The following is a 23,878-nucleotide window of genomic DNA, read 5'->3' on the forward strand; positions in this document are numbered from 1 at the left end:
AGTATTAGAAGTGTCAAGATATATTAGTTAATTTATAGTGGTATTAAGCCTCTGCGGCATTCCATTGGAACTTTTTAAAGTCCACTAGTAGCAAAATGTGTGTACAGCAGGTGTTTCCAGCTGTGAAGGTATAGAACTGTGACAATGTGAAGTGAGATTGAAAAATATCACAGTGATCACAATCCCAGGCTTTGATAAATATGTATGAGAACGCACCCAGAAAATTGTTTTGTTAGTACTTTCCCTAAACAAGAGAACATAATCCATGATTTATGCAACCAATCCAAACCTGTTTTTTAACCTCTGATGTTTTTCAAAGGGTTTTTTTTGCTGCAAACAGCCCCTTAGCTGCAGCATCACCAGTGCGGAAAATGTACTCTTCTTCACCTGTCAAATCATCCTGTGCGCGTGCGTGCGTGCGTGCGTGCGTGCGTGCGTGCGTGCGTGCGTGCGTGCGTGCGTGCGTGTGTAACCTCTTCCAGTCCGCCGACAACTGCTCCCTACGGCAGTTGCTCCAAACAGGAAATAAATAAATAAGAAGGTGTTCTTAGACAGCTTGTCTGGATGAATAATAGTTATGTTAGACAACTTAATAAGAATATGTTCTTGGTTGAATATTTTGTGTTGCTGCAAAGAGACCTTCAGTGTACTTCCCTCATGAAGCGAGCTACAGCTAATGCACAAATACTTCAAGGAACCCCATGTGAGAACTCAAATCAATTGCAAACTGTATAATATGCTCAACCAATCACCAGAAGTGCATTCATTCTAAATAAAGTTCTCTGCCTGGGCAAGAGCAGGCCCAGCTGCTTACCTCATCGTGGTCAATAGGCGTCAATGGTACTTCTGATTTGTGATTTTGTTGCAATGACAACAGCATTGCCTATTAAGTGAAAATATAGAAGAGAAGATGATTCCAGGGCTGTAAAGCTTACCATGGCTCTGCAATGTTGTAACGTTCGAGCACTGGCATGGCCTACACCTGAAGTCATTAAAAGTTGTCTTACTCATTTCCTATGTTAAATTGGTTTCTTACGCTGTTAATACTCTTTGTTTTATCCATTAAACAAATCACACATTAAAGTTAGATGGTTACACGGTGATTAGCAACCCGTGTAGTATTTTAATCGGATTTACGTGCGTTGTTGTGAGTGACATTGGACATACGTGTTTTTTAAATAATGCGTTCCAATGATGTCCGGTCATTTACGAGCCTCGAGTCTCCCGTTCATGTCCCATTAAATCCGTAAACTATTGATAGCAGGCTATCCTACATTTCCACATAGCACATTACCCTAATCTAAGATTTTTTTGGTATTTTGTGTTGAAATCAGATTAGTCCATATAGGCGAAGAGTCATCTAATACTGTATTAACGCACATGCATCAGTCTGACTCGGTTCAAGGAAATCACAGAGTTTATCGTCTATCGCTTCACTGCTGCTGACCCTCCTCTCTGCCTCAGCTGCTCTACTGTATTTTACTTTTGCTATTGCGCATAGCTCCTCTAACGTGAGAGACATGTCTAGCCTGAAAAGGAGAAAACAGTGCACATAACAGACACATCAGACGTCAATGAATACATCTCGGTCAGTAATCTACCGTAAACAACACTGTCATGGTTATAAAAAGTTTTTGAACGGCATCGCTCGATGCAAGGACAACATTAGCCTAGCGTTAGATGCTATAATAAGTCTGCCAAGTACTGACGGTATACAGTCTGTGTTTACGGACATGACAAATCATCTGATATACAGGCAACGCCAGAGGCGGGAGATACGCGCATTGATGGACACTTCTGACACCCAATGGAGATACGTGTTAAATATATGATGTAATAAAACATCTTTCCATTGGTCACTTGGATCCCCAATGCTACCTGTGCTGGGGGAGAATGTGAATATTCCTTAGCCAATGGAAAGTCAAAATCGTTAAAAGTGGAGATACGTGTTTTTTATCAGACAGCGACGATATATATTTGAACCCCACCTCCAAAAAAGAACATGAGTGTAAACTCAGTTTAAATAAAAGCTGTGTGGCTGAACATCTGTACATTGAAAAAAAAAAAAACTCGATACAGTCAGAAGTTAACAACAGCTTGCACTTATGTCCACGCGTGATAGTGAATTGTAAGATAAGGTTAATTTTGTGAAGATTTATTTTGTATTACCTTATTTTTCTCAAGAGAACTGACATAATTTATTTCAGGGTAACTATGAATGAACACTGTCTTTGTGCTCTTGCTTTAGGATTGATAAGCTACCTGCTCCCAGTGGACTGGTCCTGCTACAATCTAACACTAAGCTAGTGACACCATCAGCGTACTTATGAAATACAACTGACTTTGTCACACATTTACTTGTCGAGATGACAACAAAGGGTGACACGTGAGTAACAGTGACTCAGTGGTGAAATACATTGTCTGCTCCCTTCATGGATTTTCATGCTGCTTCATGTTGTAGTGCTGCTTGTGAACATGGTGAAGTTGTTTACATCTTACTCTGGATTCTAAGACCTCAAAGTGGAACTGCTTAGCTCACCTAAGTTAAGGCTGTGAAGTTGCTTATGCTCACTCTGAACTTTAAATGCACTTGTAAGAGTCATGCCTCTGCCAGTTTAAAAATGCGGTCAGTGTGAAGGTCAAATTTATAGTTAACACTAGCAGCAACCAGCAATACACAAGCAAAACAGATGGCGTACTGTCAGCAGACTTACCATTATCTTCATTCTAATGCATTAATAATTCTATACTATAACAAACTGCCTTATCATGATCATGATTTATGAAGAAAGCTGTCTCATACAATGTTAACTTAATTTAAATCTAAATGATCTCAGGAGGCTACAGAATGATACTACCTTGACTTTCATGCTGAATGGTGATGTACATCCCCACATGACTATTGGAGTCTGTGCAGTCCATCAATGGTCCTACCAGCCAAGTTCTATCGATAACAATAGTTTGTCAAACATCTCATCAGCACAAATGAATCAGCCTCACAGACCTCTAATTTCAACTGTCAGCACACAGTAAAGGTAAAATTCCAAAACATACAGTGAGTAAGGGATTTAAAATAAACACTGACCCGCAATTCTGCTTCAGGTCATAATTCTCAGTCTTCACATGTACATGTAATAGCATACATGTAGCATACATGCAATGGTGTTCAAATTAAATACAACAAAATTAGGAAGAATATATTCTAATCTTTCCAGTATTATGCTGTCAGTCATATACAATGAATGGGATCTGTGCCGTGCCACCATTAAATTCACATCAGCAATGAATATTTATCACTTCAGGCTTTTCAAACAGAGCCTGAAGGGTGGAGTTCCCTCAGAGGGAAAACAGGCTTCACTTGATGAAATGGTTAGGTGATATATCTATCTAAATCTACTCTCTCTCTCTCTCTCTCTCTCTCTCTCTCACACACACACACACACACACACACACACACACACACACAAACTGACAGCGCACAACCAGAACCTGCAGGAGAATTGAAGCGAGCGAAGGCTGTCGGACGAACAAGTGACATCTGCTGATGCTGTTTTTGAATTATTTAACAGCAATAAAAATAGATAAAGCTTTTCCATATTGATGGGGTCTGTTACAGGTGAGGTGGTCAAACTCCCCATTGGTCAGTGTTGGTCATACACACACTGGTACACACAGTGAGGCAGGCATACTGTATGCATACATACTGCATATTGAGACATACTGTAAACACACATATGTTTAAACGCACACACAGACACACACAGAGTCAAATATTGAGAGCAAAGAGTGCACCCACCCAATGACATGCACCGATGATCACACTGACACACACACACTATGTTGGCTAGCTCTGGCTGCTACACCCGCTTGTCACAGCCAAAGAATGTGGAGTCAACAGCAGAAACAAGGAAACAGTGTGAAAGTGTGTGTGTGTGTGTGTGTGTGTGTGTGTGTGTGTGTGTGTGTGTGTGTGTGTGTGTGTGTGTGTGTGTGTGTGTAAGAGAGAGGAGAGACAGACAGACAGAGTTAAGTACCACTGGTGACAATTACATCCGTCCTAAAGGGATCTCTCTGTCTCACTACAGATGCATTTCACAGCTTCTCCCTCAACATCTGTTGGCAATGAGATGCCTCTGCTGCCTGCAGGAACACACATGTGCACACGCACATGCATGCAAACGGTGCTTTAGTAGAAATGTTGATATTTTACATGGAAGTCAGTAAAGCTCAATCAACTGAAAGGGGAAAAGGGCGAGGGAAGGTGTGTGCGTGTGTGTGTGTGTGTGTGTGTGTGTGTGTGTGAGAGAGAGAGAGAGAGAGAGAGAGAGAGAGAGAGAGAATGAATGTCATGCAGGGGCAGAATGCTGGGAGACTCAAGGCGACATGGAAAGCTACACCGGAGGGACTTGAACCCACAAACCACACTTTGTGTTTCCAAACAGTCTCATTCCAATTACACACTCTCTCTCTCTCTCTCTCTCTCTCTCACACACACACACACACACACACACACGCACACACACAAACACACACGAGAAGCAGCGACGTCAAAGTCCTGCGCACTGCAAGATCTCATTATCCATATTCATCTTTTTAATACAGACATGATCGTTGCGCCTACAGCAGCACACATTCCCAGCATCCTAAAAATATATTCCCTTCAAGGATGCAGTTAAAGGTGAAACCCGCATTAATTCAGTTCATTGTTAAAAGAATGGTGTGTTTCTATGGGATTTTAATATGTCAACGAAAAGCTGGAGCCCTCATCCTGAAGATGAGACATATCATCAGGCTGATTGAAGTTTCAGGAGGACAAAGGGGATGCAGTTAACTGCCTGTGTGTCTATTGGTGGTTGTGATGCTGTATGATGACCACCGACTGGAGGTCACTCTTCACCCTCCTTTCTATTTACCACCACATCTGTAGTGACCGAGCTCATTATCTGGTTGCCATGCGTAAAAAGACGGTCAGCTGGGTTTGGTTACCTTGTTAACTGAACAGCAGTCTGGAGCGGCTCACAGCAGTGACAGCCTCAACTTTCCCTTCTTTCCTCTCTTTAAATCCACAGTCCGTGCAGTTTAGGTGCAGATCCGTCTCTGTGGCGTGTTCGCCTTCGTACCCTGTCTGCCTCGCTGTGGCTCGCGTTAAACACGATGTGCAGCAAGCAGCCAGTCGGGCGGAGTGAGGAGAGCGAACCGGCGGCCGCTCGGCTGCTACAGCGTCACAGCAGAGGAGGAGAAAGTGAGGAGGTCTCACTCCGACGACGAGAAGCGTCGTGTTCACGCTTCCCAGTCACATATGATCATAGATGACTGCCATGTCGTGCGTTGTGCTGCGATGCAGCACATGCTCAGCTCCAGATTCTCAAAGGGAACATTTATTTTCAATTTTACACACATCATTGTCACCAAGTGACTTACTGCCCCTCAAGAATCACACAAAATAGCTGATGGAGACAGTACAGCGATTTGAATAACTGAATTTGCATATTGTTTTAATTTCTGATCTTAATTCCAGTATCTCTTTACTGTGTTGATATTGGACCATTCTGCATCTCATGTATGTTTTTATGTTCAGTTCGGTCCAGAAAGGAAGCATGTCCTTTATGTAGCGAGGCTGAAAGTCTCCTTTCTACAATGGAACTAGGGCAGCTGGCTACAACATCTGCGCATGGCAGCTAAGGTATGGTTACAGTTGGAGAGTTGGACAGTTACAGATTGGGGTTGTGGTTAGTAAAAGGGCGAACATCAGACACTATTTCTTGCATTTGAACTGAGCATTGGCACTGGCTATATTCAGTATGGACCTATTGTGATTCCTGGCGATAACAGGCAGAGACAATTACGTGGAAGACCATGAATGCCTTTGAGGAGAGACTATCCAACAGTGTGAGCCATGATCATACCCCTCTGTATGATTTGTGATGTGTCACCCCTTGTATGACAGAAGGTTTTGTTCTGCATTTAAGAGTGTGTTTTTTTTACTCTAGGACTTTCAGAGGTGGTCTGATGATGCATCATAGAATGTACTTTGAAGCATGCAGTGCAGAGACCTGAGGAATGCTGATGTAATGTGAGTTAGTTGTTGTCCATTAATTTCCATTATGGTCCAGAGGAAGACAGCTGAACATTTGAGGATAGCCTTCAGTTTGCTTTTAAAAACAGTTTTTGTTGTTGTTTACTTATGTGTCTGCCCATCATATACCATCTGATAATTCATTTGTTTCCTGCTTGAACATTTACAGTTTCCACTGAACTGTACACAAATCTTTAAATTTAAGAAAGCCCCACATTTAGAAACAAAGTATGTGATATTATGGAATGGATGGAATAGATTATCACTTCATGTATGTTGATCTGTTCTATCCATTCATAACACACTGTCATTCTCTCACACTTCTAGAATGAATAATAATTGTTACTTGTAGACAGAATAAGGAAATACATTATTAACACTTGATATTAACCCAATATCTATTGCCATGCTTGTTAACTGCTTGGTTGTTTTTTTTTGTTGTTGTTGTTGTTGTTGTTTTTTTTTTTAAGTCAGTAGTTAGCAATCAGAAATCGTTGGAAAATTCATTTTAGAGTATGTCATCTACTACTGGTCTCATTCCATTAATTCTACCGGGTACAGTACACCATCAAGGCTGTACAGCATCCGCTGCCACAGTGAGTGAGCCCTCTTCTCAAACATAGAGCATCTCTGGCGACGGTGGAGCGCAGTCTCCGCCTGCGGTTAGAGAGCAGGGAGCAACGGAGCTGAGAACACCGGAGCATATACACACTGCCGCAATTCTTACCAAGTAATTGAAAAGGATGTGCAAAGTCTCTGTGACAATCTGCTATTAATTAAATTTTCTCGCCGTGGAGTAGAGGCGAGGCTGCGACATCACATTTCCAGTTGTGCAAGCAGAAAAATCTGGAGCCATGAGCTGTTACACAAGCACACAGTGTGCTGGCAGGACTGACTTCAGTGGAGTAGAAAATAATTAGGTAAGAAATAGTGTTTACAAATTGCTAAATTGCTAAAAGTCCTTTATTGTACAGAATGGAAGGTGATAAAACAGTGCCATTAAGTCCAATATAGTGACATGACAGAGCACTATTATCAGGAAGGCAACTCTACAAAAAATACTTCCAGAATGAGGACTGCTGAGGTGGCAGTACATGTAGTGCACCCGACCTCTGGAACAGTTCACTGACTTAATCAAGTACAACAGCAGCTTGTCCTTATTTTCAGTCTGTTGGCTATTTTTATGATTAATCTATAACATTTTTAGTTAATCAAAAGGGCAGAATAAAAAACACACACACCAGAGTTCCCAGAGCCCAGGGTGATGTTTTCAAATTGATAATCTGGTCTGATGAACAGTTCAAACATCCATCCATTTTCTATGCCGCTTATCCCTTTCGGGGTCACGGGGGGGCTGAAGCCTATCCAAGCTGTCAGCGGGCGGGAGGCTGGGTACACCCTGGACCGGTCGCCAGTCGATCGCGAGGCAACATATATACACAAACAACCATTCACACTCACACTCACACCGAGGGGCAATTTAGAGTCACCAGTTAACCTAATGAGCATGTTTTTGGTCTGTGGGAGGAAGCCAGGGTACCCGGAGAACCCACACATGAATGGGAAGAACATGCAAACTTCCCAACCCTGGAATCGAACTGGCAACCTTCTCGCTGTGAGGCACGCACGCTACCTGCTGCGCCACTGTGCAGCAACAGTTCAAACACCCAAAGATATTTTTTCATCACAGCATCAGTAAGACAAGAAAATGCCACACAAAATACAACACAGAAATCTGAAAATAAGTGACATGACTCCAAACATATATAACAACCTGCAGTATAATGAAAACAAAAACAAAATTGTCACAAGCACCCAGCACTGAAAAATAACTAAAAACAACCAAGAATGTACAAAAACATCAATAACTAAATTATATTTATGTGGGATTCATCAAATAATATTTTAGAGACTTTTTGAAGGAATATTTGTTTCTGATCTGTCTGACATGGCGAGTGTATTCAAGGCAGAGGAACCTCTGTAAAGAACTGTTGACACCATACAGTTTGTTCGTGGACTCAACTAATCAATCATCTAATATTACAACGGATTAAGTGGGTAAACCCAAGTGCAGAAATGCAGAGATTCAGAAGGCTTGAACAAGTGTGTGTAGCTGAGTTTATGCTCTGGCAGTGTGGTGGAGTTGAAGTGCAGTATTTAAAGCAGAGAAGATTGTACTCCTGTAATCAAAACACAGCTCAGACCGATACACAAAACTGGCTCGGAGGAGGTAGAGAGTGTGACAGTACCCTGACTCTATGGGTGCCACCTGACATTTGTCTGGACCTGTCTAGATGTCACAGATGGAAATTCTGGATGTGGGACAAGTCCAGCATCTGGCAGTGTGGGACCCCACATCACTCCATGGGACCATAACCCTCCCAGTCTACCAAATACTGTAACTTGTGGCCACACTGGCACATGTCCAGCAGACCCTGGACTTTGTAGACAAGCTGGTCATCCACCACCCTGGGATGAGGAAGAAGAGGTGTTGGGAGGCACAGAAGACTAGAGGAGCATTGCTTCACTTGGGAAACAAGGAGATTCAACATCAAAAGCTCCAACAAAATGGGGAGACAATTTTCTTAAATGAACTTTAAGACGAAGATTTTTGAATTATAATCATACCCTTTGACCAAGGGTGTAACTGGGAGCTGGGACACAACACCAATTAGCCTGTTTTTGCCTCCTGGTCAAGGAGCGGTGCAGAGTGGTTCTGGCTTCTTTCCAAACCCTGAAGCAGCAGAGCATGTGGGCTTGGGCAGAGGGGATGGCCACTTCATGTTCCTGTGTAAGAAACAGGGAAGGTTGATTGTCAAGGGAGCAAAGAAAAGATGGCATACTAGAAGAGTCATTAGGCAAGGTGTGCAAGTGTGTTCCATCCTGTGAAGCAGAGAGCTCCAGGAAGATGGGTTTGAGGAGTTGATGTAGCAGGAAATGGCCTTTCCTGATTATTTCTCTCCATTTGACCATTAGTCTGGATCAGCTGTGTGGGAGAGCCAGTTAGCCCTGTGTTTTTCGTATGATGCCTCCACTTTGGAGATACAAATAGTACTTGATTGTTTGACAAAACGTGTTTGTTAATTTTACAAAAAAGTGTTTGATCAGCCAGTGGTTCTGGCTTGTTTCCAAACTCTGAAGCAGTGATGCACTTGAGCTTGGACAGAGGGGGTGGCAAGTTTCCAAATCCCGAAGCAGTGACACGTGGGAGAGGGATTCGCCAGTTCATGTGGGCTGGGGATGGTACCCACAGGAAAGGCTGATAGAGGTACCCAGGGTGGAACACATGGCTCTGCAGACCAATGAGGTAAACTGCAGTCCTCTGTCTGAAACAGTGTCCTTGGAGGCAGAAAATGTGTTCAACAAGGAGGTCAGCTTTCTCCCCAACAAAGGGAGAGTTTCGACGGGACAAGAAAGTGAGCAGCAGTGGTGAGAATGACAGTTTTACGGTTAGAAGGGGTAGACCAGTGACAACGTCCAAGGTGATGGAGACCAGGGACAACTGGGAACCGGTAAGGGACAAAGAGACCAGAGCTGAGTATAGTGGATGCCTTAAATTGAGTGCAGACTGAACAGGCGGATATAAAAGAACGTGTGTCCATGGCTGGTGTCCAGGTGAGCTGGGAGGAGTGGGCCTGCTGGACAGAATCAGGGACAAAAAAATGATGAGTGCTGGGTCAGCCTGTTAGTTCTGAACCCATTTTACCAGTAGATCAAATTTCCAAGTAAAACACGTGCAAATGAAGAAACCATGATAAGCAAAGCAGTCAATTTTTCTGTTGTTGGCTACAAGAACCAACACAAAAGTCTTCACCTACACCCACCGTCTGAGGTTGTGACAACTCAGTGGATTAACTTAACTTTTTCTTGTTGTTTTTGTGTATTTATACTGCACTGCAAACTCAGCAAGCATTGGTTTTATTGTTATACGAAGCCCATTTTGCTCTGGGATCCCCGCCACTATGTCTGTGTTTAATTTACTTGACAGGCCTCTCCCGAAGGTAATGATAAAGCTATATACTGTATGTGTGAAAAAGAAATGGTCAAACTGCAGGAACTAATTTCCTTGGCAACAGTGTGTAATTTTGATTAGCACTCAGCAACTAGCTTGCTAAGACCATGCAAAGACAGCCGTAACACTGGTGGCCTGCTGAGCAGTGAGGCCAAGGCTAATACAGATCAGATTCATGATGAAACATGCTGTGGTGCCGTTTTTATTTTAGAAGCCATGATTGTGGTGATATTCATGGTAGAGGTGAAGCTACCTGGAAGTTGAAAACTTAACACTGTAGTTTCCCTTCGTTTTTTTTCCCATTGTATGACAACAGACATTCAAAGCATCATTAAGAACCTTAATATAAGCTTTGAATGTAAAAACATTTGGTACAGCCCTAGAACACAGTGATCCAACATGGCAAAAAATCTCTTTTACAACTGGCAAAGCAACCTCCTCTGGGACAGTCATGGTGGACATCTCTCTGGTTGAAGAGCTCAACGCACTTTATGTACGCTTCGAAGCTTACACCACCATCAGCCATCAAGCCATTACATCCAGGGTGGGAGCTCCCAAACTTGGCTCGAGTCACATGACTCAACTCAAATCATCCATCCATCCATCCATCCATCCATCCATTGTCTATACCCGCCTATCCCTTTTTGGGGTTGTGGGGGGGGGGGGGGGGGGGCATCCCAGCTGTCAACAGGCGAGAGGCAGGGTATACCCTGAACCGGTCGCCAGCCGATCGCAGGGCAACATATATGGACATACAACCATTCACACTCACACACACCTAAGGACAATTTTAGAGTCACCAATTAACCTAATGAGCATGTTTTTGCTCTGTGAGAGGAAGCTGGAGTACCCGGAGAGAACCCACACATACACGGGAAGAACATGCAAACTTCGGCAACCTTCTTGCTGTGAGGCACGTGCACTACCTGCTGCTCCACCGTGCCGCCTAACTCAAGTCATTCTTATAGTAATAAAATAATAAGTAATAAAATTTAAAAACTTCAGACCTGCTTGACTAACATTTGTAAGACATTTGACTGGGCATTCATGATTTGAGATTTGATTTGAGACAGATGGCTCAAAAGGACTTATTTATTAAATACTAAGTTACTTCTTGTTTTTAAAAAAATATTGAATTTCTGATTGCTGTGCAATGCGTGCAAACCTGACAACCTGCTAAGATATGGCAGAGGACAATGCATGAGGCAGCTACCATGGTGGGGACTAGTCCAAAAATAATAACGTTTGGATTCAAAGATTAAGTTGTTGAGAGTAGTAAGAAGAGAACAGCAGTGAAATCAGGGATGCAACCACTATAACATCCAGTTTCATCCGTCACTACAAAACCCACAATGAAAGGTATGTGGTATGTGTCTTTTTATTATGAAAAACTCACTTTGGATATTATTTTGGGTCTCTGGTGCTGCCACACACATACAAAGTATGTTTGTATGTTAAGTACAGATTTCTGAAAGCAGCTTTCAAACAAGCCGATCAAATTTGGCGCCTACACTGTTACGTAACAAGCGGGCACATTTGCATATTCCCACCCACCAGATACCACCCCCCTTCCTCTCCCCTTCTCACAGATCTGCCATTTTGCTATCGAAAGCACCACGTTAGGAATCATAATGTCAAGGCACCACACCCAGTGTTCTGTTGTTGGCTATAAAGACAAGCACAAATTGGTCCATCAGCTGCCAGCCGCAGAGAACAGAAGAGTGGCATGTCATTTTTGTAGGCAACGTCCCCGCTGCAGTTGGCAAAAACCTGTTGGTGTGCGTTAACCACGTCAAAGTCTTTGAAGCCTCTGTATCTTCCCTGGGTGTCAGAAAACTCTGAAAGTATCTGAAGTACAATGCATGATGGTCAACTGGTTATAATGTCAACATCTGTATTCACATTTTTCTGATTTTGATTCAATGAATCCATCCTTGTACTATATCACCATGTACAAATATTCATGACTGCGGTCAATCTGTAAAATGTTTCATGTGAATAAATGTGTAATATACAGTATTTGCTTAGGAAAAACTTGGCTATATGTTCAATAAAAAATACGATCGGAATTTGTGGCATTGGCTGACTATATTTAGTTTATTATGGTGTACGAAGAGTGAAGTTAAGTAGGTTATTATACATACAACTCACCGCTCTGTCCCCCGTAGCTGTGAAGGACCGTAGTCAGCCCTGTAAATATTGCATGCGTTCTGCAGCGAGAACATGTTTAGGCAAACAGTTTCTAAACCTGGATGGTCGATCATGCATGGAGGCCTTTCCTCCAGCTGTTGCAGCCGTCTTGTAACGTATTATGCATAACACAAGGTGAGTATCTGCAGTGGCATGTTATCTGCAATCATAAGTGTAGATAAAGGTAATGTGACCCGTGGCACCTCCTGGCAGCATATGTTCTCGGGCTCTGACTGCATTGTTGTACACTTTCTACATGTGCACTGATACAATCAAATAAAAAAAATCATGTATCTATAAAGCTAAAGAAATAAGAAACCTTGCATACAAGTATTTGCAACCAATAATAGCACCCATGTTTTAAATTTGAATGTGTGTGCTCTCGCTAGCTACTTTTTTTTCAGCCTGAGATGAATGGCCAGTAGTGCTGGTCAGCAGTCTCCTCTGTGTGCGCTCTGCCCATTCATTAGTAAATGAGACAGAGAGCTGAAACTAACAGCACAGTTAGAGCGGTCAATGTCTCAGCAACCCAGTGGTCGAATTTGATGATCGACACCTCTATTGACCAGTCAGAGTCCAGAGATTCGAGGAGCAGCACCCAGGTTCACCATAGAAACACCACAGACAATCCAGAAGGAAGTAACCCCCCCCCCTAGAAACCATCTCCTCTTTATATAAACAACCAGGACCTTCGGACTCTCTGCTTTCACTTGATACCAGGCTTGTGTGGTTTACATGACGTGGTGAAATCAGAAGACAAGCTAGAGTGGACATACGCTATTTTCGTGTTTTCGGGTATGAATTATGTTTTACTTGGGTGACAGTGCCTGGTAGAGATTTTTAGATGAGTTTCTCCCCTTCATTCTGGTATGCTACAAGCTAGGATTGGTGCTTCCTAGCATGAGTATTGACCGTCTGAACTGTAGGCATGACCCCCTGTATAGGCAGCACTCATATTGAAGAGAAATAAAAATAGGGAGACATTTTTGGACAAACCATTCAGAAGCATCCTGCTGAATTCTCTGAGTCTGAGGTTCTGTAGGAGCCTTCCCTCCCTTCAGGATCCGATTCAGGTTCTAACATGTACTGTTGAACTACGAAAGCACTCGGTCTGTTCATTGCCACCATGTCCGCTACTTTCACCTGGGTAGTGCTATGTGAGTCTAAGGCCGTTTCTCAATACCAAGTACGCCAAGTTCGGACTTGCGAACTTGGCAGTTCGGACTTAGCAAGTTCGACTTGGGAGTACAGTCTCTCCAGAATGGGAGGACGCAGGACGGTCATTCTGCAATTGGAACGGCAGCGTACTTGATGACGTCACCATCTCAGCTCGTCTTCCAGGTTATTTTCGCCATTAATGTATATTTGAAATAAAACGAAATATGATAGAAATCACGACCCTGTATGTTTTGGTTTTCATTAAAAGAATATGAATATTTATTTTCAAGGATTTGTGGCCTATATATTAAGAGACAGTGGCGGGAAAACTGCGGAAGGTTGTTGTAGTAGTGGAGGGTGTGGTAGCAATAGTGGAGTTATAAGTAGTCTATATTTAGACGGTAAAGACAAAACAAACTTTATGGATCAGATTGCATCAGTAATCACTATCGGTTCGCTGTACAAGGCAGCTGAGGAGGAGGCCGGCGAAGTGAGGAGGCGGATCCGCACAAGACGAGCCAGGATGCGGAGGCGGATGGAGAGGAGGCGTGCCTTGTTGGCATGTCTCTCTGGCACTGTTCGTTTGTCTAGTCTGGGTAACCATACATAAAACATTTTATTTAAAGATTTTGATTTATATTTTGTCAGCTGCAGTTTGTAGGGATGTTGAAATGTACTGGGTTATACTGAGAGGTGTTTCAAATATTAGTCTATCCTCATTCATACGGGATGGACAAACACCTCTCAAAAACAGATATTGTAGATAGATAGATATCTACAATATCTACTAGATAGATAGATAGATAGATAGATAGATAGATAGATAGATAGATAGATAGATAGATAGATAGATAGATAGATACTGTAGAGCTGTTATATAACACTACCTTACTAAAACATCATTAGACATTAACCAGACAACCTTCAACATCATGGGAAGTTTGATGTCTGAGACAGTAATCATGTGCGCTCTTACGCAGTCTATCAAGATATGAAAGAACTAGAAACCTTCTCAAGCACTTGAACAAACAGGTCATATGTTACAGGGAAATTTAATTCTAATTCTTTATTCATATCAGACATTTCACATTTAAAAAGACAATTCATATTTAAAACACAATTCCATAAATATTAAATAGTAAAAACACATAGATACAACAACAATTTGTAAGAATTAATAAACAATTCTTTAAAAAAAAATCCTTTCTTTTAACAGGACCATGGCCCCTTGCAGAGATACACACAAATAAACAATAATGTGCCGATCCTGAACACATTTTTTTCTGAAGCGGAGCTGAAACCGTCCTTCAGGCTGTCCAGAAACAGCATCATCATGCTGCTCCAGATGCTGCCCCAAGAGAAATCCCATGGATGGAGCCATGATGTTGAGGTGCTGGTCACACTGTACTGGCTTGCCTGTGGAGCCTCGTACAGAGTCACCGCAGACATATTTGCCATGCCACTCGCCACAGTGTGCAGGATTGCACACAAAATCATTGAAGAAATGATGACGATCCTCCACAGGGTTATCCATTTTCCAAAAGCAGAGCAGATGGAGAAGGTGGGGGCTGGCTTTGCTCACCTTGCTGGCCATGATGGCTTTCGGTCTGCGGCCGGGGCCATCGATGGGTGCCATGTGCTGATCCTTCCTCCTGCAGAGCCACAGAAGAAAAGCTATGTAAACAGAAAGCTTTTCCCCTCAATCATCCTGCAGGGCATCTGTGATGCTAAAGGCACATTCCTCGATGTGTATATTGGCCAACCAGGATCAGTGCATGATGCACTTGTCCTAAGAAGATCGCCAATGTACCACCAGGCCCTGTATCCACCAGCTGGGTACTTCCTCTTGGGAGATGGAGGATACCCGTGCCTGCAGCGTCCTGTTGCGATCATGACACCCTATCGCCAGCCTGTAGCAAGTAAGAACACTCACTCCACACACACACACACACACACACACACACACACACACACACACACACACACACACACACACATATTATGTTGTTACTTTGGTGACTTTGAAATACAACATACATTTTCTACCTGAATTCTAATTAACAGACCAAGTTGAAGCAAGATATAACAGGTACCATGCACGGGCGTGCAACACCATCGAGCGCACTTTTGGGGTCCTTAAAACACGGTGGCGCTCAATATTCCTGAGGGCCCTGGAGATCCGGCCTCGATTTGCCCCAAAGGTGGTTGGTGCCTGCTGCATCCTCCATAACATCTGCATGGCAACAGGTGACATCCTGGAGGAGGAAGAAGAGGAAGGCCCGGCCCCAGATGATGAGGATGACCCAGGCAGCACTGCGACGGATGAGAGGGACCTGTCTGGGAATGGTGCCCGCAGAAGGCTTGCTGCCCAGCTCTCTGCTCCTGAGGAACTGCCTCCATGTCTGGGTGAACATGATTACATCTAGAGAAAAACCCTCTCCAGATGTAGTCATGTTCGCCGGAGTTAAAAAATAATTAAAAACATAATTTAGATGCTATTATAGATACTGTATATTATATATACATAAGATGTTATTACTTATACTATTATAACTTATATTCTATTGGATATTATAATATTATAAGTTATAGATATTGTTACTTATAATATCATAGATATATAAGATAGATTAGATTGATGTGTGTGTAAATATTTTGAATCTGCTGAATGTTCTTTCTGTCTAATTTAAATTCAGCTGCATGACTGTAAATAATTGTCAATATGTTGTATATTCATTAGCTGCATATACTTTTCTGGTTCTAGTTAAATTAAGTTTAACTGCACTACACTGTTAATAACTGTATAGCACTGCAAAAAAAATTACATTTTTTGTTTTGTTGTAAATATATTCACAATACACCACTGCTTTCAAAAATGAAAATCCTGGATTGAATTTTAAACATAACAGAATTTAATAGCAAACAACATAACAACATATTATACCAATACTAGGTGTTTAAAATTTGTCCACCAGTCTCTCAAACAGGGCCAATTATCTTTCTGCTCTTTCTGATGCTGCCCTTTCTCTCTCTTCCTCTCTGGCCAGTGCCTCTCTTTCCCTCTCATCTTCTTTTTCTGCCTGTTCTTTTAAAAAGTTCAGCAGATCGCCCTCCCTGGACCTCTTCCTGGTCTGCCTGGCCCTGCTCTCTCCTGCAGAAGGGGTAGAGGCCGAGGTGCTCACCACACCACCTGCAGTGGCAGTGATGTTTGCCGCAACAACCAGGGGCGGACTAATTGAGTGCTGCCCCTGGAGTGCAGCATCCATCTCACCATACTCCCAGCCTCTACCTCCCGGCCTCTACCCCTTTGCCAGTTGGTGGGTCTCTTAGCTCCTGAAATTAAGTTTTTAAGAAAGAAAGAAAGAAAGAAAGAAAGAAAGAAAGAAAGAAAGAAAGAAAGAAAGAAAGAAAGAAAGAAACATACTTTTATTATCACATCACATGACATGTTGCACACTATATGCTTCACGTCATGCTTCCCGTGAAATTAATTCCTCTGCATTTGACCCATCCTGGTCGTCCTTCCTCCGCGACAGACCAGGAGCGTTGGGCTGCCAGCCGACGCCGGTGCCCGGGGACCCAACTCTTTGTCACCATTGGTCAGGTAGTGATCTATTTTATGGAGGATACCCCAGGTGAACACGGGGAGAACATGCAAACTCCACACAGAAAGGCCCCTTTCCTCAAGCTGCAGGCACCGAAGGCATGGTGACACGCCTCCTGCGCCCACAGCCAGAATTGAACCCGGGACCTTCTAGCTGTGAGGCGAAAGTGTTACCACCGTGCCACCTAAATATTTGATTGTAAAACTGATTGTCCTGGCATATTAAAGTAAGTAATTTGTTTAAAATAATTCAAGCTCTCAGAATAATACCGAGCACAGAAACTGGGATATTACCTTATATTTGTCTTTCAAGTTGTTCCATTTTTTTTTGCTTGCTTGGCTGTTATGCCCAAGCCCAAAGTGGCAACAAAGTCCCTGGGAAAAACAAATACAGGAATAAGTGAGGTGACACACAACTTCAATAAAATGCTAACCATTATGAATGAAGACTGCAAAAATATGGCTCTAATCCTTGCCCAGCCATACAAGCAATGATACAAGCACTTAAAATCAATACTCACTCCCATCCTGACTTCGCCGAATTTCGTCGGCCGGTGAAAAGGGCCTCATTACCCGCCCGCCACTGAATCAGGGCCCGGGTTTCCTCAGTTGTCCCTCGATTAAAATATTGCTTTTATTAATCTGAATGCACAATGACAGCCATTATAACAAGTATAGTACGTTTGCACAGCATGGAAAATGGACAAGCAAGCAAAGATTTGGTCGAAAGCACAAAGATAGCGCTCTGGTAATAAAAATCATTCATCTTCATTCCGCCCTAAGCCAAAACAATTTCCCCTTGACATATAATACATCAGTTTCCGAGACTGAAGATTGCCTGTTACATGTGCGGAAAACGAATTATATCGCATGTTTTACTACTACAGAGATATCACAGCCAGTGGCAGATTTCAAAAGGTTATGCCGGAATAAGGCTGTTTTCAGCGGGGTAACATGATTATTATCTGCCGGACTACACATCTCCGAAAACTTTGGAGCAAAATTTAAACTACACGCTATCGTGATAAATCGACCACAGATTTTAAGTTTTAACATCCACTTTCTCACATAAAATAATCTTAAAACCACATTCCATACTACTAAAACAGCAGTATTTCGAAACTTGTAACTTACAGTTGTGAGTCCTCTCCTCCGCCATCGTTGCTACGAAATGCATTCTGGGATACATGGCTGCCCCAAGTCCACACAAGTCACCATCCGATGCATCCTCGATAAAATGGGAGGGGCAAGAACACATCCGGGTATTTGTGTGTACTTGGACTCAGAGTGATGACGTTTCTCAAGTACACAAGAACACAAGTACAGAAAAGAACGCATATTGAGAAACGGCCTAAGCCCTCCCCGTTACCATGGTAACATGGGTGGGGCAGCAGCAGCTCATTTGCATTTAACGCTACAGATACCAGAAACAGCACATTCTGAAAGGGACTGAAACAGAGGGAAATAGAGGGAGGTGAGAATCATTTCCTAAAAGCTATTTCCAGCAAACAGCTTCAAAAACATGTTTTATGGAAATCATAGACCTATGTAACTTATTGACAAAGCTTCATAATATGGGACCTTTAACTGGAATACAGCAGGACCTGTGGGACTGTCTATGACACATCATGGATATAATGGGCCTGAGTCAGAGGTCAGAAAGATGATATTCACGAACTTGTCATTTCGTAATATGTGTGTCAATATGTCTGTATCTATATGAAAGTGAAATAATATGTTTTTCTAAAAGTAAGTATGAGAAGAAGTTCTCTTATTAAAGTAATAGACCAGTGTAATTATGAGCTGCTGAGTGTATGTGTCTGAGAGAGAGACAGAGAGAGGAAGCTGGGGGAATGACTGGAGGTCTCTCAGCTTTCCAAATCCTGAAAAAATCTCATCATGAACCACTACTGCTGCTGCTACTGCTGCTTCGGTCGCTTGGCCAACCCTATATGTTCGTGTACGTGTTTGTGTGTGAAGGGCAGGGATTGAGCCCAAATGCAGTATGGCCAACACACAGGAACCACTCTTATAACAGGAAACCAGGGCAGCATTGTACCATGTTGAGTTAGTTTGAATCTCAGAAGGATTTACTCTGTCAGTGCAACCTTGTCATAATTTAAAATGTCACAGACACTATAAAAAATAATGGTGTCATAAGAGATCACCCTAAATATTTGCAGTAGACACTAATTTTGATTCTACTGTATTTGAAAGTGTTTTTTACACAATAGACACTTCAAAATAGGTCTGAAACATGCATGGTTGAACCTGAAAGCTGTGCTTGTTTAATTGTAAAAATTTTATTGGTAATTTTTAATCTCACAATCAGAGTCAGAAATACTTTCTTGGAAATTGGGTTACGTTGCAGTTTCTCCATTCTAGAAAAGAAATATGTAACAGCATTACAATAAATTATGGCAAAACAGGTTAAAATAAGAGTCTGTAAAATATTTGCATTCACCTATACGCTGCACGCCCCATTTAAATAAAGCAAAAAAAATTTTGGATTAATGCATACATCATGCTTTTATTATGATTTAATCCTGCTTTTATTTATGTTAAAAATTTAGGGTCTGTAGGTAAGCCTTCATGTATTATTCGATTCACACAGAAGAACCAAATTACCCTATGGCTATTCTGTACAATCAAGTGGGACACAGGAGCCCCCTTAAATGCAGTTACCCTTGAAGTCATACCTAACCATGTAAGATGTGATGGTGGCTGCAAAAGCATTTTCGGATTTTCACACTAAAGGCAACTAACCCTCATTAACTGAGTAATGAGGTAGACTTTCTGCCGTTTCTCTATTATCCTTTGGCTTTCGATGTGCTCTTACTACCCCCAGTAGTTAGAAGCTACTGTGAAAATTTTAACATTTGTTAACTTAAATATTATGTGCATCTATTGCTCAATGACTATGATCAATGAATAATACTAATAAATTTTACCTATATATAGCACAATTCAAGCATACAATGCAACACAATGTGCTTAACATAAATACAAAAAATAACGTGGTAAAACAAAAAAAACAAGGAAAATTAAATTTAATTAAAACAAAACAACAGGACAGGACAAGATAAAACAGTCCGAATCTGATAATTAATCATCAAGGTGAGATTTGTTTTTCAACACTTCCCATAGAATTACCTTTCTTTGCCTTTAAAGCACTTACTGTTACTTGCTTCACAGCAAGTCTTTCTGTACATCTGTACACAACCTTTTTGTATTAGGATTCACTAGCCTGTCTTGTCATAGTGTCTTCCTTTTCTCTTTTCCCTTGTGTTATTTGGCTGTCTGTTTGTTTCCCTGTCTGTCTAAGCTAGATGTGTCCCTGCACTCAGCCAGCTTTGCCTAGTCAGCAGCACACCCGGCGCACATCAGCCTGATTATGGCAGAGTATTTCAGGAAGACTCTAGGCTCTACCTTTTGCCAGACTGTCCTGATTCGCTTGTGGTTTCCTAGTTCGTTTCCATTATGAGTATTGCAGCATTCCGCCAGTTCCCTCTATTCTGTGTGTGTTCTTGTTTTTGTGAGTTAAATGTTGAATTTTTGTATGGACTGTCACTTATGTGTGCCTTTTCTTTCAGTGCCTTCCTGCCTTGTCAGCATTTGAGTTTAGCCTCACCCCGTTACACGATAATCCTTTTGTTTGTAGTTTTCCACTCCTTGAGAGTTCATTTTGTCTTTTTTTAAAAAACAAAAAAAACAACAAACAAAAAACCTGATTTATCAAACGTGCGTATGCACAGCTGTAAGTACTCTCTGATGATAAATCCCACCTGTTCTAAACTACCCTGCTCGTGCACGTGTAGGATTATTTGCATTCAGAAATGCCACCAATTGACCATATATGGTCGCAGGAATCCCTTCTAAAATGCGTAAATGGACTTTTCTCCCCTCCGAAATCATGGCAAAGAGGGCGAAGAAAAGGAATTTTACCAACACCGAGATAGAAGTACTGGTTGGAGAAGTGGAGGCACTCAATGCAGGTGTTACCAACAAAAGAAAAAAATTCGGCTTGGGAGAAAGTAACAGCTGCAATTAATGTTGTTGGGTCAGAGGAAAGAGCAGTGTCAGAAATAAAAATGAAATGGTCTGACATCGAAATCAATGCCAAAAAATGTGTCACTGACACGAATCATCTGCAACTGCAGGAGGACAAGCAGAAACTAGTCTGTCACCCATGCCCGTATTGTTGGCATAATCAGGGACACAACACTACATAGGATTATTCCTGATGGAGACGCAGATGCTCTCACAGCTGCACCATTAACCAGTCACACTGCAGGTAAAACAAAAGCTGGGCTGAGGTGTTTGACAAATATTTATTTAGTTTAAATTGTGAAGATTGTAATCATAATGATAATGTGGTGTCCGTTAAATAACACAGAAACTCAAGCCAGTCCCGCTAGCCGGGGGAGTCGGTGGAACCAAAGCAGCCGGGGCCATCCCAACCCCAATCGGTGCATCCACGGAGGCAGTGCTGCACAACCAACAAGAAACAACCAGATCTATAAATTAAATAAAGGATCAGCTGACAATCATCGCTAACACTTTACTGAAAATCCACTAGTCACTGGCACAGATTGCTTTGTACGCAACACACATGTTAAATAGATAAACTTTAAAATGCTGAATGATTTGTCACCTTTCATAACTGGCTAACAAGCAGACTTGCCTAAAATCTCTGTATGATCCTCTCTCTTATTTGAATGGCAGCGGCATTAGGGGGTGGGACAGGCTCTTCATTGGGCATCGGCTCATCTGCTTTGGGGGTTTCTGGAGGGACACCTTGTCTGATGGCCAAGTTGTGAAGCAGGCAGCAAGCCAAGATTATATGGTAGACTTTTTCAGGCTTATCCTGAAGTGCCCTCCTGCACTGGACAGACACAGCCATCGGCCTTTTAGCAAAGGCATCAAGACACCTGCCTTGATTCGAACCAAACAAGGCAGGTGTGAATACACCCTAAAATTCTATTGAGGTTCTGAGCCTGTTGATTGCCAGCTATGCCAACAACTTGATTGTGATTTATAAAAATAAACTTAGCGTGAGAATGTGCGCACTGGTACGCCAAATTTGATGCTATTGTACGAACATTTTGGAGACAGGGGGAACTGGCGGTGCAGATGGTGAGGTGGTGAACTGAAGCCAGATTGATCTCATACATTTAATGTCATCACATATCAGACTTATAGACCCGCGTAATCATAAACAACCAAGTCTGCAGTGTCATAGATGTGTTCCTTTAGTGAGGCCTACTACTGTATGCACAATGTTCATATATCATACTTCCATCTTCAAATGATACAGAGCAGTGGATGGCACTGATGGATTAGTATTAATTGTGACAAGGTGTGTAACAATCATTCAGTTTGCTGAGTAAGCATATAAATAGTGCAGTGACACTCGTGCATAATGCTGCACAATGGATGCGCTGGCACTGCTGGAAGATCACGCAAATGGTAGGATCAGGATGGAGAGAAGTTTTAGGGACCACGGAGATTTCCTGGCCCATGATGATGACTGGCTAATAAGCCAATTTAGATTCCCTAGAGCGGTGCTCTTGGATCTATGTGCTGAACTGGGCCCAGTGTTAGATAGACCCACCCGCCGGAACCGCGCCATCCCGGTGCATATCCAGGTGCTGACTACTCTGGGGTTTCTGTTTACTGGTTCCTTTCAGCGGGAATGAGCCGTCAGGTAAGTGTTTGATATGATTAATATTATATAATGTTACGTTGTCTGTCTAAAGCCCCTTTTGGGTATGATATAATTCAGTTAAATTATGTCCTTAGGTCTGGGATATCGCAGCCATCCCTCAGCGCCATAATACCTGCTGTTTTGGATGGCATTGTAAAAATGACCAGTCAATACATCAGGTTTCCTTACACTGTGGGTGAACAGGCCGACAGACACACACACAGGGAAAAAGGGAGAGGAGACACACTGGGAGAGACAGGAAGGCAGGATCCTAACAATTTCAGTCTCCGTAAAATTTTCTTTTCTCTGCCATGATCAATTGGAAAATGCCATTGATCAGCAGGCATATTTATATGCAAAGACATTCATGAGGTACTTTGCATTGACCATTCATGGTAAAAATGTGGGTGTGTCGGGGGCAGGATGTGAGGTGAATCCACCTGCACAATCTTCCAGGTGGACTGTGATTTATAAAGGGAAAATTGCGTGCAGGTGGGGGTATGCATGGTTTTATAAATCTGAATATTTTTTGGTGTATGCCATTTTCAGCTTTTGGGCGTACGCACACTTTTAGTGTGGATTCTACGCAATGTTTTATCATGCCACATTTCCACTAGCGCGGCTTGACTTGACTCGACTCTACTCTACTCGGTTGTTTTGTGTTTCCATTAGGGATAGTACCTGGTACCCGGTACTATTTTTAGTACCTGCTCTGGCGAGGTTACAAGCGAGTGGAAGCGATACTATATGTGTGACGTTAACAGCCTGTTGGCCACTGATTGGCCGGAGAGTGTCGTCACTGGTCTGCAACGTCCAACACCGGAAAAACAATCCCGCCCCCTCCATTGTAACGCCGGGCAACAGCAACCGCTGACTTTATTCTTTATTCTCACTCGAGGGAAATGGCTGCTCGTAAAATATCACCGTGGTCCGTCGACGAGGTCCAGACTTTTCTGGGTTTGGTGGCAGATGAAAGAATATAACAACGCCTCGATGTCCTCCATTGTTTGTCGGCTCTGTTTGCGTCGCGTACAAATTGACGTCATGGCAGTTTCACGCAGCCGTGGTATGATGACCCCGCCTACGTTGAGGAGGTACTATGAAGTACTCAATTGTAATGGAAACTCAACC

The 23,878-nt window shown here is 42.5% G+C and overlaps 1 protein-coding gene across 2 annotated transcripts in view; it reads right to left on the reverse strand.

The window, feature by feature from the left end:
- The window catches only part of LOC139344040 (junction plakoglobin-like), a 218,134-nt gene extending 212,905 nt beyond the window's left edge, over positions 1–5,229 (reverse strand). Inside the window, exon 1 of one of the 2 annotated variants that reach the window (XM_070981948.1) lies at positions 4,987–5,229. The gene's annotated coding sequence lies outside the window, so the exon portion shown is untranslated. The remainder of the gene's footprint in view (positions 1–4,986) is intronic. The other variant, XM_070981946.1, reaches the window with a different exon arrangement.
- Between the last annotated feature and the right edge of the window lie 18,649 nt (positions 5,230–23,878).

The sequence above is a fragment of the Chaetodon trifascialis genome, chromosome 15 (assembly GCF_039877785.1).
Source record: "Chaetodon trifascialis isolate fChaTrf1 chromosome 15, fChaTrf1.hap1, whole genome shotgun sequence".
Taxonomy (NCBI): Eukaryota; Metazoa; Chordata; class Actinopteri; order Chaetodontiformes; family Chaetodontidae; genus Chaetodon; species Chaetodon trifascialis.